This window comes from Embiotoca jacksoni, unplaced genomic scaffold (genome assembly GCF_022577435.1).
Source record: "Embiotoca jacksoni isolate LCO1_2020_lvr unplaced genomic scaffold, fEmbJac1.0.p SCAF_4, whole genome shotgun sequence".
NCBI lineage: Eukaryota > Metazoa > Chordata > Actinopteri > Embiotocidae > Embiotoca > Embiotoca jacksoni.
Window position 1 is genome coordinate 20,421,224 of NW_027185392.1, and position 12,809 is coordinate 20,434,032.

The window sequence follows — 12,809 nt, forward strand, 5'->3', positions numbered from 1 at the left end:
GGGAAAGACTTCATGAAAACATAACTTTCTATCATCTGCCACATCTTTCAAGGCCCCACAGATAAATATTAATCCCACTGCCTCGCCCCCCAAGCAGGTGGTGTGTTTTAAAGCCCCCATTAAATGGTGCAGTCTTCTATCATCCCAAATCAGAACCACATTTAATGGCTGCTGCCAGGCTCTAAGAGACAAAGTTCCTCTTCCATTAAAAGCAATATGGCAAGTCCCTACGGGCATATACCATGCCATGTGTTTCCATGGCACTCAACATCTAACAGTTTATGTAACAGTGGGACTACGTGGTAGCAACACTGTGTTTGTAACATTTCAATGATTCTGCAATGCTTTAAGGAATTTAAGGCACCAAACTATTCAGATCCCATGTTGGTAAGAATTCAATTCATTTGAAAAAGTAAAATAAATGTATCAACTGCTTCAAATATAATACTTGGGGATCCAACTATTAACTAGCTTGGCTTGCAGCCTTACTCCATGCACTGGTTTTTATTCTGGAACAATGTTGGGAGTAATTGGTTACATGTAGTAACAAGATTAAATTGCAAAATGAATGTAATCTGCTACAGTTATAAAGTTTAACTACAGCGACTATTCAACATGTTGCTGTTTACAGAGGGGTTACATGAGAATATATTCTTGTCAGTGAAAGCTCATATGTAGAATATAACATTCTTGTAGCTGCTTTGCATCTTTTCACCGCGCAGGAATGTCTTCTGTCTACTTCCAGACTGTCACATCTCGTCCTGTCTGTTAAGTTTTTTCTCTCAAATTTGTAAAATTTTCTGGTTCTATTTCCTGTTTTATTTTAGTACTTACCTCTTGTGTCATTTCAGGTCATTTCACTTCTGGTCCCTTGTGTTTTCCCAGCTTCTGTGATTGTTTCCACCTGCATCCTATTGGCTCTCTGTCCTGTGTGTATATATGTCCTGTTTCTCGGCTGACTTCTTTGCCAGTTCGTTGCAGTGTTTCCTATCTGTGAAATTGTTAGTGCATGACCTGAGTTTTTGTCTTTTTGGATCTGTCTTTGCCGGCCCCTTGCCTGCCTGAGTGGATTGATTACTGGTTTTGACTTCTGGAACATGTTTTTGACTCTGCCTTTGGGATTATTCACCGGACACGGTCCCCTGTGGTTTTTATGAACCGTTTTCAGTAAAATCTGTTACCAAAGCTGTGCTTCCGAGTCGTGCCATATCATTATAATATACCATTATCTGCCATTCAAAATACTGCAGCAGAATGTCCACTCGTAAAACTAATTACCAAATTTGATATAAGTTAAGATGAAAAGAAATGCTCCAAAATATCATACTTTATTTTAATACTACAACATTGAAAATGGTCCATCCTGCATTGGAAAATGTAACACAAGATAATAGTAAATATTAACAGAAGAAAGTCTGAACCCTATCACATGCTGCTGTATGGAAGAAACACATGATTTCCTGACACTTCCAACAAAAAGTGGTCATGGAGTGAACAGAACTACTGTGAAGAAACAGCACCCCAAAGTTCAAGCTACAAACTCCTTCATGGGTGACTGCTTGGAGAACAGGAATGGAGAGGAAGTGGCAGATTTAAAGAGAGGAGACAATATTAATGTGGTGCTTCCTTCACATCACGGCGGTACATTAGCCAGGCTGTGTAAATCAGAGATGGCTGAGTTATGCTGCTTGGTGATGGGGATAATATTGGGCTTTCTGGACTGCTGGGTTAAGCACACATACACATACACAGCAAATGATTGCCATTAATGGTAGCCTTTCTTGGGAAATGATGTTCCATCAGTCCGACCTTAAAGTTATTGCTAAACTCAAGTTGTACCATGAAATAGTTCCCTAAAAACTAGAGATTTAAGAAATTGTCCTCAATCAGAAGGTTTAAACTCAGTTGTCAGGAACACTGAAGTACAAGAGTTTCACTCTTATGAAGAGATTCACTCACTTGCATATCTCCAGTCTGTATTTAGTGTGTTTCAGAGTTTCAAACACCGATTCATCTTCGTTGTCATCATTGCCGCTCCACTGCATCGCCTCTGCAATCTCTCTCAGTCTACCTCTCTCTCCCGTTTAATCAGTCCACCGGGCCGTTGTCTCTGCAGGGGGATTGTGAATTATTGATGCCGGGGCCACAAGGAAAAGGAGGAGAAACAGCAGGAAGAAGGATAGCGAGGGGGAAAATGAGTGAAAGGAGAGACAGAACATTTCCCTGAGTTGGCCAGTGCTGACTTAGATGATCAGATTAAGAGATGAGAAGAGACAAAGGCAGGAGGATAGATAGGGACAGAGAAAGAGACAAGGGCGCCGGAAAAGGCAGCTGACGGGAGATTTCAGGTATAATAAGCTTTACAGGGGATCTCAGTTCTTTTTTTTAAACCAACACCCAGATTTGAGGAGTCATGCTGTGAGGCCCGCAATAGTGAAGGAACTTCAGCAATGAAGCCTGAACTTCCAATATTACGAAAATCTGAAGAAAAGAGTGTAACTGCAGCTTTATTTATCTTTCATGTCCTAATATATCAAAACCTTTCAAAAGATAATGAAAAGGATCTGGAGTAGCTTTCCTCAAGCCAAAATGCCACCAGAAGTTATAGTTTCATTAGACAGTTGCACTGATTTACATACTGCTTTCAGTGCCAAGAAAGAAAGTGTGCCATTTATGGAGCTTGCGGGAGGTGAGGCTGTGGAGGTTTGTGTGGATGAATATGTAGAGTGATCGGTCATCTTTCAGTGAAAGACCAGAATTTGTGTATTTAACAAGAAATTTCTCTGACATAAACAAAGTGTTTTAGATACCTAACCTTACATTCACATCTGTTTGCCATTATACAATTTGTTCCCTTATTATTGCCACAGCATAGTCAACCTGTTCAGATATTGAAGGCAAAAACAAACTTACAAATATTTTTTGATAACATCCATAAAAACAGTGAAATACTTTGAGAGAATAAAGTTTAATCTTCTTCTGATCGAGACTCCATTGACTTGATCACCTCTTCTCGATGATGTCAGGCTGCGTTCTGCCTGATGGCCTGGTGTTGGCAGTTTGGTAATATAATAGAGTGCCATGTGTGCTTTAAAAGTAATCATTAAAACTAATTGTAAAACATATGAGCTCAAATTGGTGTTATGTGGATTACTTTACTGAATTTTGTAAGTAGTCTCGCTGCAGCATTCTTGATCAGTTAAGGTTTAGATATGTTGTGTTGTCAAGAGTACAGAAATAAGACAGGAACAGAGGGAGTTACAGTAATCTAACTGGGATGTAGTAATACAAGTAATAGAATGAATGAGGTTCCAAGGTCTTTGCTAAAGAAAGACTTAAAGTTAAATTTGCCATCAGATATAATATTTTGATGCAGAATGACAAATATTTAAAGGGAATGGAAAAGTGATCACTAGAGCAAGATTTATTAGAGTTTAAATGAAAAAACCTTTGAAAAAGCCCATTTGTAATTTCTGCAAGACAGGATTTTACTTTGCCGACCTGTGATGTGTTATTGGATGCAGACGAAAAATCGATCTGGGCGTCATCTGCAAAGAATTAGACATTAATATAGTGCTTTGGATAATTAGACGACGTGATATATAAATGGAGTATAATAGAAGGCTGACATTCCTATTAGAAACATAGGAATATCAAATCTATCGAAGACTGTACTTTATGTGCTTACTCAATGTTGAGAATGTTTAAATTCAAGTAGTGAAGTGGCTGAGAGTGGTGAGTTACATGTTACCAGATGAGAATCACAAATATATAAAGCATAATACATAGATTGCCACAACATACAATTGATTTACCATCCTGAGTTGGACTCATTGGCCTGTTACAACCATGCTTCCTTTGATTTGACAGCTTCAATATCTCTAAGAAAAGGACATAGTTATTTATTCTCTTTCCCCGTCATAATACCCTAAATGTCTGAACCCTAACGTCTAGATAGACACTTTGAGAGTATTTTTCTTTATTATAGTATATATAAAAATACACAAATTCTATAATATCTAAATATGTATTTATTTAGTAATAAATGAAAGGGGAAATATATTAATATTCAATAGGTGGAAAATGCCTGAGTTATTAGATTAATTCCCAAACATACTATAAAAGAGAAAACATTCTCTATTGCAGGTCCACTGACTCTCCATGAGACTCTTCATAATTGAAGACATTTAACCTGGAGCTCCTCTACTAGGAATAAATGTCGATTTTTAAGGACACATAATGAGACCTGGGGTGATTTTTATGCAGAAATGACCACATTAACTGACTCAAACTGTAAGAATCACACCATTAAACTGTTCACTTAAAAGGACACACAGTAAGGAAAGACTATTGGAAAGATGGGCATACAATTTGCAGTAGATACGGAAAACTATGACACTTAATTCTGATCCAGACTGACTTAATTTAACCCTTAATTTTTCTTTTTCTTTTGTATTATTTTTTCATGGGAGAAAATCACAAGTAATTAAAACTATAATATTAAACGAGCAGTAGATAGCAGCTTTGGACAAATAGAGATCATATCTGTCACCCCCGGATGGCAGCAAGAGCAAATACTATCAATAGCTAAAGGTAAATAAAAAGAAACCGAGGCGCCGTGTAGGGACAGAGAGAGTTGTTAGTGTAGTTATTGAGCTGGAAACTCACCTTGTGTGTTGGAAGCAATGTCAGAGATTAAGACCCTGAGGGAAGACAAAAAGACACAAGTTGGACAATAGCAGACAGGGCTGCTGCACATAATCTGGTGACAAATATAATATGGGATCATCAACAATAACTGTCATGTGAAGGAGAATAATGGATGTGATTCCTTTCGTTTTTGAGGTTGCTTTTGTCTTGATGGAGCAATCGATCACCACCAAGAGCATCTGATATTAAGAGAAAAAGATTTATCCTAAACTTTTATTTGAGCCTTGGTGATGTGGAACACAATGGGGCTCACATACAGCAGAGCCTGAGAAATGGGAGATACGCTTTTACAGTGCTAACAGATTTTTATTGTCTCTCCAGACACTATTAGAGCCATCACATTTACTGCCAACAGTCAAAATTGCCTGGGCAGTGGTGCATTTGTTTGGGACAGGTCAGGGAGTTTAGGGATAAAGACCAGTCTTAAGGATTTCGGGCTGGAGAGATACTTTTAAATCTGGTTTGAAATGAAGAAACAAATCAAATTGTATTTAATTATGTATTTAATTTATTTATTATTGAATTATTTTAAGAATTAACAATGCTACAGATTAGTAGAAATACATGCATTCTATAATATACACTTTAAAAGGATGGTAGAATGACAATTATATTATATTATAATTTCTGATGCAATGATGTGGTATTGTGTTGCAACTGGTAAAAGTGAAGACAAGTAAAGGGCTTGGAAAGGACATGGAAATGTAAAACTAAAATACACACTGAGGAATGTAATAGTTTTAGTATTTGTTCTGGTTCCGTGAATTGGAGCAAAAATATCAGCTATGGGTGAAAAATATTTTGTGAACTTAAGAAAGGTTCCTAAGAAGTTACTAATGGTCTGTACAAATCAGTATTGATTTGATATTGCTCTGCAGCAGTTTGGAGCTAAAACAGCAGCACTGTTGTATTGTTTTTTGTTGTTTTGTCAGTGGGAGTTGCTCCTTAACCCATAATTGCATACTTTAGGGTTATTAGTGATGGGGGACCTTATCGCACTCTATTTCATTCATTTAATTTGATTAATGCTCAGGTCCCTGCTGCTGTTCAAACTATGTATTTAACATGTTGTGGTGTCAAAATTTCAAAACTAAAAATGTCTGTCCTTTTCAAACAAGTGGTCACTGGTTACGGAGCCCCTTCAGGGTCACGGCAATCGTTTTTTGAGGACTATTTTTGCATTCCCTCGCAATACTTTCCTTCTTCCGTTCACTCTGAGCCATATGTCTGTTTGCATTCAGCTGTTCTGGTCCTCATGAACAGTAGTGTCTTGGTCCATGTCAGCGATAACATTCAGATACTGCAGGAATTAGAGATGATGTGACAAGTTAATGCCTTTAGTGCTCATTCATGTTAAAAGGCCGATCCCCGACAGCATTCAGCTTCTGGTTGTGAGCAGAGCTGCAGCTGCTCTGTCTGCTGTGGGTGAAGCTGGTTTATACTGGTTATTGTTTGGACTTTAACAGCTGCTGTGGTTCAGACTGTAGTGTTATGGATATTTCTAGGAGTTACTATTTGAATTTGTGATTTTGCTACCAAAAAGTTATGCAAATGAGGATTCACCTAATTCATTCATGGATGCCTCCACCCTGCTCCTATCAATGCTAAAGTAGTTTTCAAGGCCAGATTTCAAACTTGGGAAGCTACAACATCTCATAAACATGCATCTAGCTGCTGCGACTAAAGCTGGAAAAAAGGAAAATGGTGCTACAACTTCCAAAAGCTGAAGGATGCTCTTCAAGTGTTTAGTTTGTTCGGAACCACCTAAAAGTCCTAATAAACATGCTGTCACATTTGTCCAAACTGCAAAACAGTGTGCTCTTAGTTCAATAACCAATGATTATGTGACGTATTAGTGACTACGGTGATGACTGATTTGGCTTTGGTGGGCGTCACTTGATGGGATAGTGTGAAACACAAGTCAATACAATTATAAAATAACCATGAAATGCCTGTCGAAGCTGAGGAATATTAAGTTAAAAAAAAAAAAGTTTGTTTTTTATTGTAAATAATGCACTCTGAAAAAGTAACACAACTATGATTCTAATGTATGTGTTAAAAAAAATAATTATTTTCAGGATTAAAATGGTCCCGCTGCTCTTTTTTTAAGTCAACGGTTTTTGTTAAACAACAAGTGGTCTTTGTGGCTTTTGCAAATATGTAACTGCATGCCTCAGTTCCCCATGGTGTTGTGTTTGACCAGTGTGGACTGGGATCGATGGGTTTCTAATGAGTGAGTGGGGGAGCAGCATAGAACTCCTCAACAGGCATCAAATGGCAGCTGGAAAAGTGTTGCAGCAGCAATTATTCCCTCGTGCTGCTTAATGCATTGTCGCCAGAGTGGTAATTAGCTGAGGTTGTGTAGAAGGTGCGGCGATGGAGGAGTGGAGGAAAGGAAGGGTTAAAAGTAAGATAGATGAATAAGCAGGAGATCAAAAAGTATTATTGAACATGTCTTCATTGATCTGCTCGTTAGTTTCCTCTCAACCGAATCACATGCTGAGCACAACGTTTTCAACTGCACATTTATCAGTATTTGCTCCATGTGTGTTTGTGCAGATCTTCCAGCCCCATCATGTTTGGTCATACAAAGGAAAAGTACATGCATACTGTGAAGTATTTGGTTTGGGATACATTTAATGTTCAAATTGCTATTCAGCCAGGTGGGAATTGAAACGGCCAAATTGAATTACTGACTGCCAGCAAGCAACAACATGTTGTTGTTACAGTTTTGCTGTTTAATGTACTTGTGTAAAGAAAAATGCTTTTCAAAGTGAGCAGAGCAGAAGAACAGATATAAGAGTATGTGTTCAAATCATTTTCATTGTTTCGATGAATGAACACACTTTTGAACAGGATATTTGACAGTACATTCGTGTATAAATGGTTTTACAGCTGTCTTTTTGTCTACTGTTTATAATATTGGTTGTGTTTATATGCTCTTACTCTCAGAACTACAAATAGCCATACAGATAAACGCACACATAGTGTATGTTGAACTGCTCTCTCTGTCTCTAAGGTCTCGTTGACGTGAGTCCTCTTCATGAAGGATGTGTCTGCTCCCCTGGATTTCCACTGGCTTGTTACTTTGATTCATTCTCTGTAGCTCATCAGTCAAGTTCATTCCCATGGGTGTGAAATGAAACCAGTCACTTGGAGAAGAACAGGCGCAAACCCAACATCAGCATCTGCGTGGCTCCATGTGCACACGTGCATTTATTTACACATAAACACTAATTAACTCAGTGGCTCAGTAGCTTTCTAATTCACATTCAGGGCTTCTGCAACCGCAGACTGTTTATAGCATGAACAAAAGCATCCAACACTTTACTAATTATACAATTACAAATTATGCTAAATATATGCATCTAATTACTGTCAATACCAGTAAATATATATATATATAATATACATATATATAATATAAATAGTGTTAGGCCTTTAAAAAAAATATCATGTACATTATGACACTCTTGACAGGTTTTTAACGAGCTGGATTAAAGTTCTAAATTTCATTATGAAACCATATACTGCATATATACTATGCATGTATATGATGTATACATTATATATACACACACTCACCATTTATAGACTATCAATGCTGTATCTATCCCAGGCTACACACCATATGGAACTATGTCATCTTCTACACATCTGGCCTGCAGGTCTCGGTAAAACATTTGATTCTCACGTTGATGAGAAACCTCCACGGTCCTAATTAAACAGACTCGTGATGCGTAAGTAACTCCTCTGGGAAAACGTTCACATGTGAAGTTCAAGTGTGGCAGTCATGATCACAGCGAATATTCTCTCCACTTCTCAAATGACATACATTTTTAATCCAAATGAGTCATATTTTTACACTCATTTTATGTTTAATGACATGATGTGAAGTGTTTTAATTAGGCAAACTGCGAGTGAGTGAAGTTCTTCCTCTATATTCAAAAGAAACTTTCCTGACATGAAAACCGGGCTGCTATAATCCTTTATTAGCCACCGTGCTTTTGCTCTAATCACCCAGATTTATAAACAGTGAGACTAAGCAGTGTTTTGTTTATTTTATAATAAGTGTGCCATTTAATTAAAGCTACGGATGGGTGTCCAAAATGAACAAGCCATATGTGAATCCAAACCCACCTTAGAGGGCACATTTATAGCTGAGGAAATCCATTTAAATGTTACGTTACAGTTGATAATATAGTATTATAGACTTAACCTATGACTGGGAGCCACAGGTTTTTTTTTCCAATGCAATTGTGTTTATGCATTTAAATTTAATATCCTATTACATTATTTTATTTGAGCTGTAATTTGATATAATGACTCCTGGATTTCAGCCTACCTTGAGGAATATCCTTTCTCATGATATGGACTCTAATTACTTTGAAGTATTTGCAGAGATTAGAGAGATTTGTGGGTCCTTTTCTTCCTTATCCGCTTAAAATGTAATTATAGTCACATTTTAATAATTGTGTTGTCTGTATTACCTTCTGCGTGCTGATGTTCTCGTTCCAGAGCAGGATCAGTCTTTTGATGAGGCGCCTGTCTTGTGTAGATGAAACCATTTGCATATAGGGGCTTTTAAAATTTGTAAGTGTCTGACAATCTGCAGTCATTTTGGATACTCAGCAAAATAGCATCTTATTACATCAGCCACGCAAGACTCATTCCTCTCAACCCCCCAGCTCTGTGCTTTATCTAAAAAAAATAGCAGGGGCGTCACACTAGTTCTGAGGTTGAGAAGTTTTTGGAGATTACTCCATCGCAGATTAAACTGTTCCTGCTTTTTCACCTGAGGCTGAAATAATGAAAGGAAGGCGAGAAACAGTACATGTAAACCTACAGTATCGCAAGCATACAGTACCGAGTGCATCCTGGTCACCACGGCGCTCCGGTGAGCCGGAGAATTAAATATTCCTTCCCTCATCACCGAGCACAACAAAGGAGTGTCATCAGTGTTGAGCGGGAGGAGACGCTATCGTCAGCTGAGATGGGAGCGCCGGACATACTTACACCCATGGTAGAGGGAGCACATAATGAAGTCTGTATTACACATGATGCACATATTGCGCTCAGCTCTGTAATAAGATGTGGTCCCCTGGGAGAACCAAAGCGGGAATGATGGATGGCTTACTACTTGTAGCTGGGGAATCTCTTTCTCACATACCTTGACCTCCTCTTTCTTCCATCTCTCATTCGTCTCAACCTTTACCGTCCTCCGTATCCTACTGCAGTCCTTTTTGCCCTTTTCTTTCATTTACAATTTTACTCCATCTCTAGTTCTCCCTTTGATATATCATCTTGCATTTTTTCCCTCGCCGTACCTTTCCTTCCTTTCTTCTTCCGGCTCTCACCATCCTCTGCTCATCCTTCATGTTTTTTTTCCTCATCCTTAATGTTCTCCTCATCCTTTGACTTTACCCTAGTTACTGCTCACTCTTCTTCTCACCCTCTTTCATCTTCCTCCAATAAGCACTGCGTACAGTACCAGGCCCTCTGCACACTTTACCATCCTTTCCATCTTATTATCTCTCCCATACCAGGCTCTACTCGAGTAATTAGAAGCATAGATTATACTGGGATTACTATGTAGTAGAAACCCACCTAATGACATTTAGTTTGTTATAGTGGACTGGCTTCGGGCCTCCTCGCTCTGTTATTCTTGGTGTTTTGGCTCCTTTAGTCTGGTGATCAGAGCTTGTTTTTCTTTAGGCATGTCCAAAATAAACATGAGGCAGACAGTCACAGAGAAAGGACATATAAAGAAGTGGATACATACAAATGTGATTTGCTGTAATTGGCACAAAATAAGGTAAATGTGCCTGTGCGAGCTGGAAATTGTACATCTTAACTGAAAAATTCATACCTATTTAGAGGCTTTATGGCTACTTAATGAGACACAAAGGAAAATGAGAAAAAAATAGTAGAAGATACCGAAAGCATTGAGTTTTATAAGTCACGACGCCACACAAACAGACGCTTTCTGCGCACATAAAATCAATGTGTACGGTGCTGCAGCTCATATCTGTACAGTCTGGTGTTTGTGTGGTATAAACACAGACTGTACAAATGGCTCAGTAGTGCAATTTCCCAGTATTCACTCAAACAAGTGAGCCAGAACTTTCACAAAGTGGAGAAGTCAATCACAGCAGATACAAGCTGCACAAAAAAAATATCTTAAATATGCACTAAAAAAAATTATTGATTATGCCTAAAGGGTGGTTCCAGTTCTCTAAAACAGCATGTTCTTAATTTGATTGACACCTATAAACATAATGATTAATGAAGCAATCAATTGTGGTAAGGTAGAAACAATAACTTGATTAGTGAGAGCAAATAAATTCAAGCTTCTCCAGAGTTTCTGTTCTAAAAAAGGCCACATGACCCTTTTGTCCAGCATTCACTTCATATCTCGCTTTCTTTGAGGGCCAAATGTTAGACATTTTCTAATGTTCCCGCCGATATGATCTAACAATGATTCTAAATAACTAACTAATTGTGCACACGAGAAAGTAAAAATGAGTTTTTGCCCAATGGCAGGTCTAAGCAGGCAGTGAAGGAAATTCTGAAACTTAGGGGTAGTTTGGGTCAATGAGTCCTGCCCTCTTCTTCTACTCTCTCTTCTAAAGTGTGTAATACACCTACCAGTCTACGGCAGGATACCGTGTCAGTGTCACATTTTGCCTCACCTAGACATGAAAAGCAAGGTGCCACGCAATAAGCTTAGGCAAGTTAAATACATTATGTCATGTAAAGTTACTTAAATTAATTACCTAAAGGAAATCCATGTCACTTTACCAGCCTTGAACCTTGATCTCGTGGGTAAAAGTCTTGGGTTTGACCCATCAAAGCATCTGCAACCTGCCTCTCCATTTGGGATTTGAGCCTGGCCATATGTGCTGGTACCTTCACACTGAGACCAGCCCAAACATGACAGCTCCGCCCTTCGTGAAACACACAGAGATCAGAGGACATAAACTGGCGCACCTCAGGTCAGCTTCAGTCATTTTGCACCAAAGTGTTTCCTGGCGGCTGTCCAAGGTGCTTATCTCACAACCTCCATCTGGGAGATGTCATTTTAATAAGTGTACTATTCTTTTGGTTTTGTTTTTTTTGCTTGTTTTGTTTGTTGCAACATTTTTGGCAACCTTATATAATTAATCTTAGTCATCACAGTGCTGATGTCAAATTGTAGCGCTGCCATCTTATTGTATTAATTTACATCACAGCGTATACCAACCAGGCCAAAGAGCGGTGATGCATAAGATGTAATGCATCAACACTTTCTGCACATTCATACAACAAAAATAGTCCATTTGGTAAATATTCCTTCATTACCTGAGTTGAGTTAACATTTTGTTTCCTGTCAGCTTTCAAAAACTAACAAGAGAGAGAAAAAAAAAAAAAAAAAAAAAACAGACTTGTTTGTCAGGAAAAAAATGATGTAAAAGATTTTGGACCAATGTAAGTTGGAACCTTAGTGTTTGAATTAAGTATTTTTTATTCACTTTTGTTAAAAAATTCCAGCTTCAACAAAAAAACATTAAGTTACATCTCAAATACATTTATTTTCAGTCACCAGCCTTTTAACCAACATTTCCCATTAATGTCTATAGTTATTCCTCCCTTTATGCAGCAGTAAAGACTGTTTGAAGTTAACTTTCAAAACACACATTATCATCCATCACTATAAATAGATCTGAAGATTGTAGTGCTGCTAACTCTTTGTAGTTTATTGACGGCTGACTTTTGTAATCTGTACGTGCTTGAACAAGGCCGTTATTCATGTGCTTATCAACTTATACTTAGAGATTTGATGAGCATGCAAATTTCTTTTCCGCATCAGTATATTTCATTGCAATGTACTTACAGCAATTTAGATCAGGGAAGTGCCACGGAGTGCACTGTCCTGTCTAACAACTTTTTAAATTAGAAAATATGAATGTGTCCATTTTAAAAGTGTGTATCTGAGTATTATATCATCACACAAGCTTCTATTTTTTCACCCTGGTGTCAGGTGATTACAAAACATACACAGTGACTGCAACACTGAAGGAAGAGTGTGCTGCAAAGAGCTAGCTGAGGCAGTTTTCACA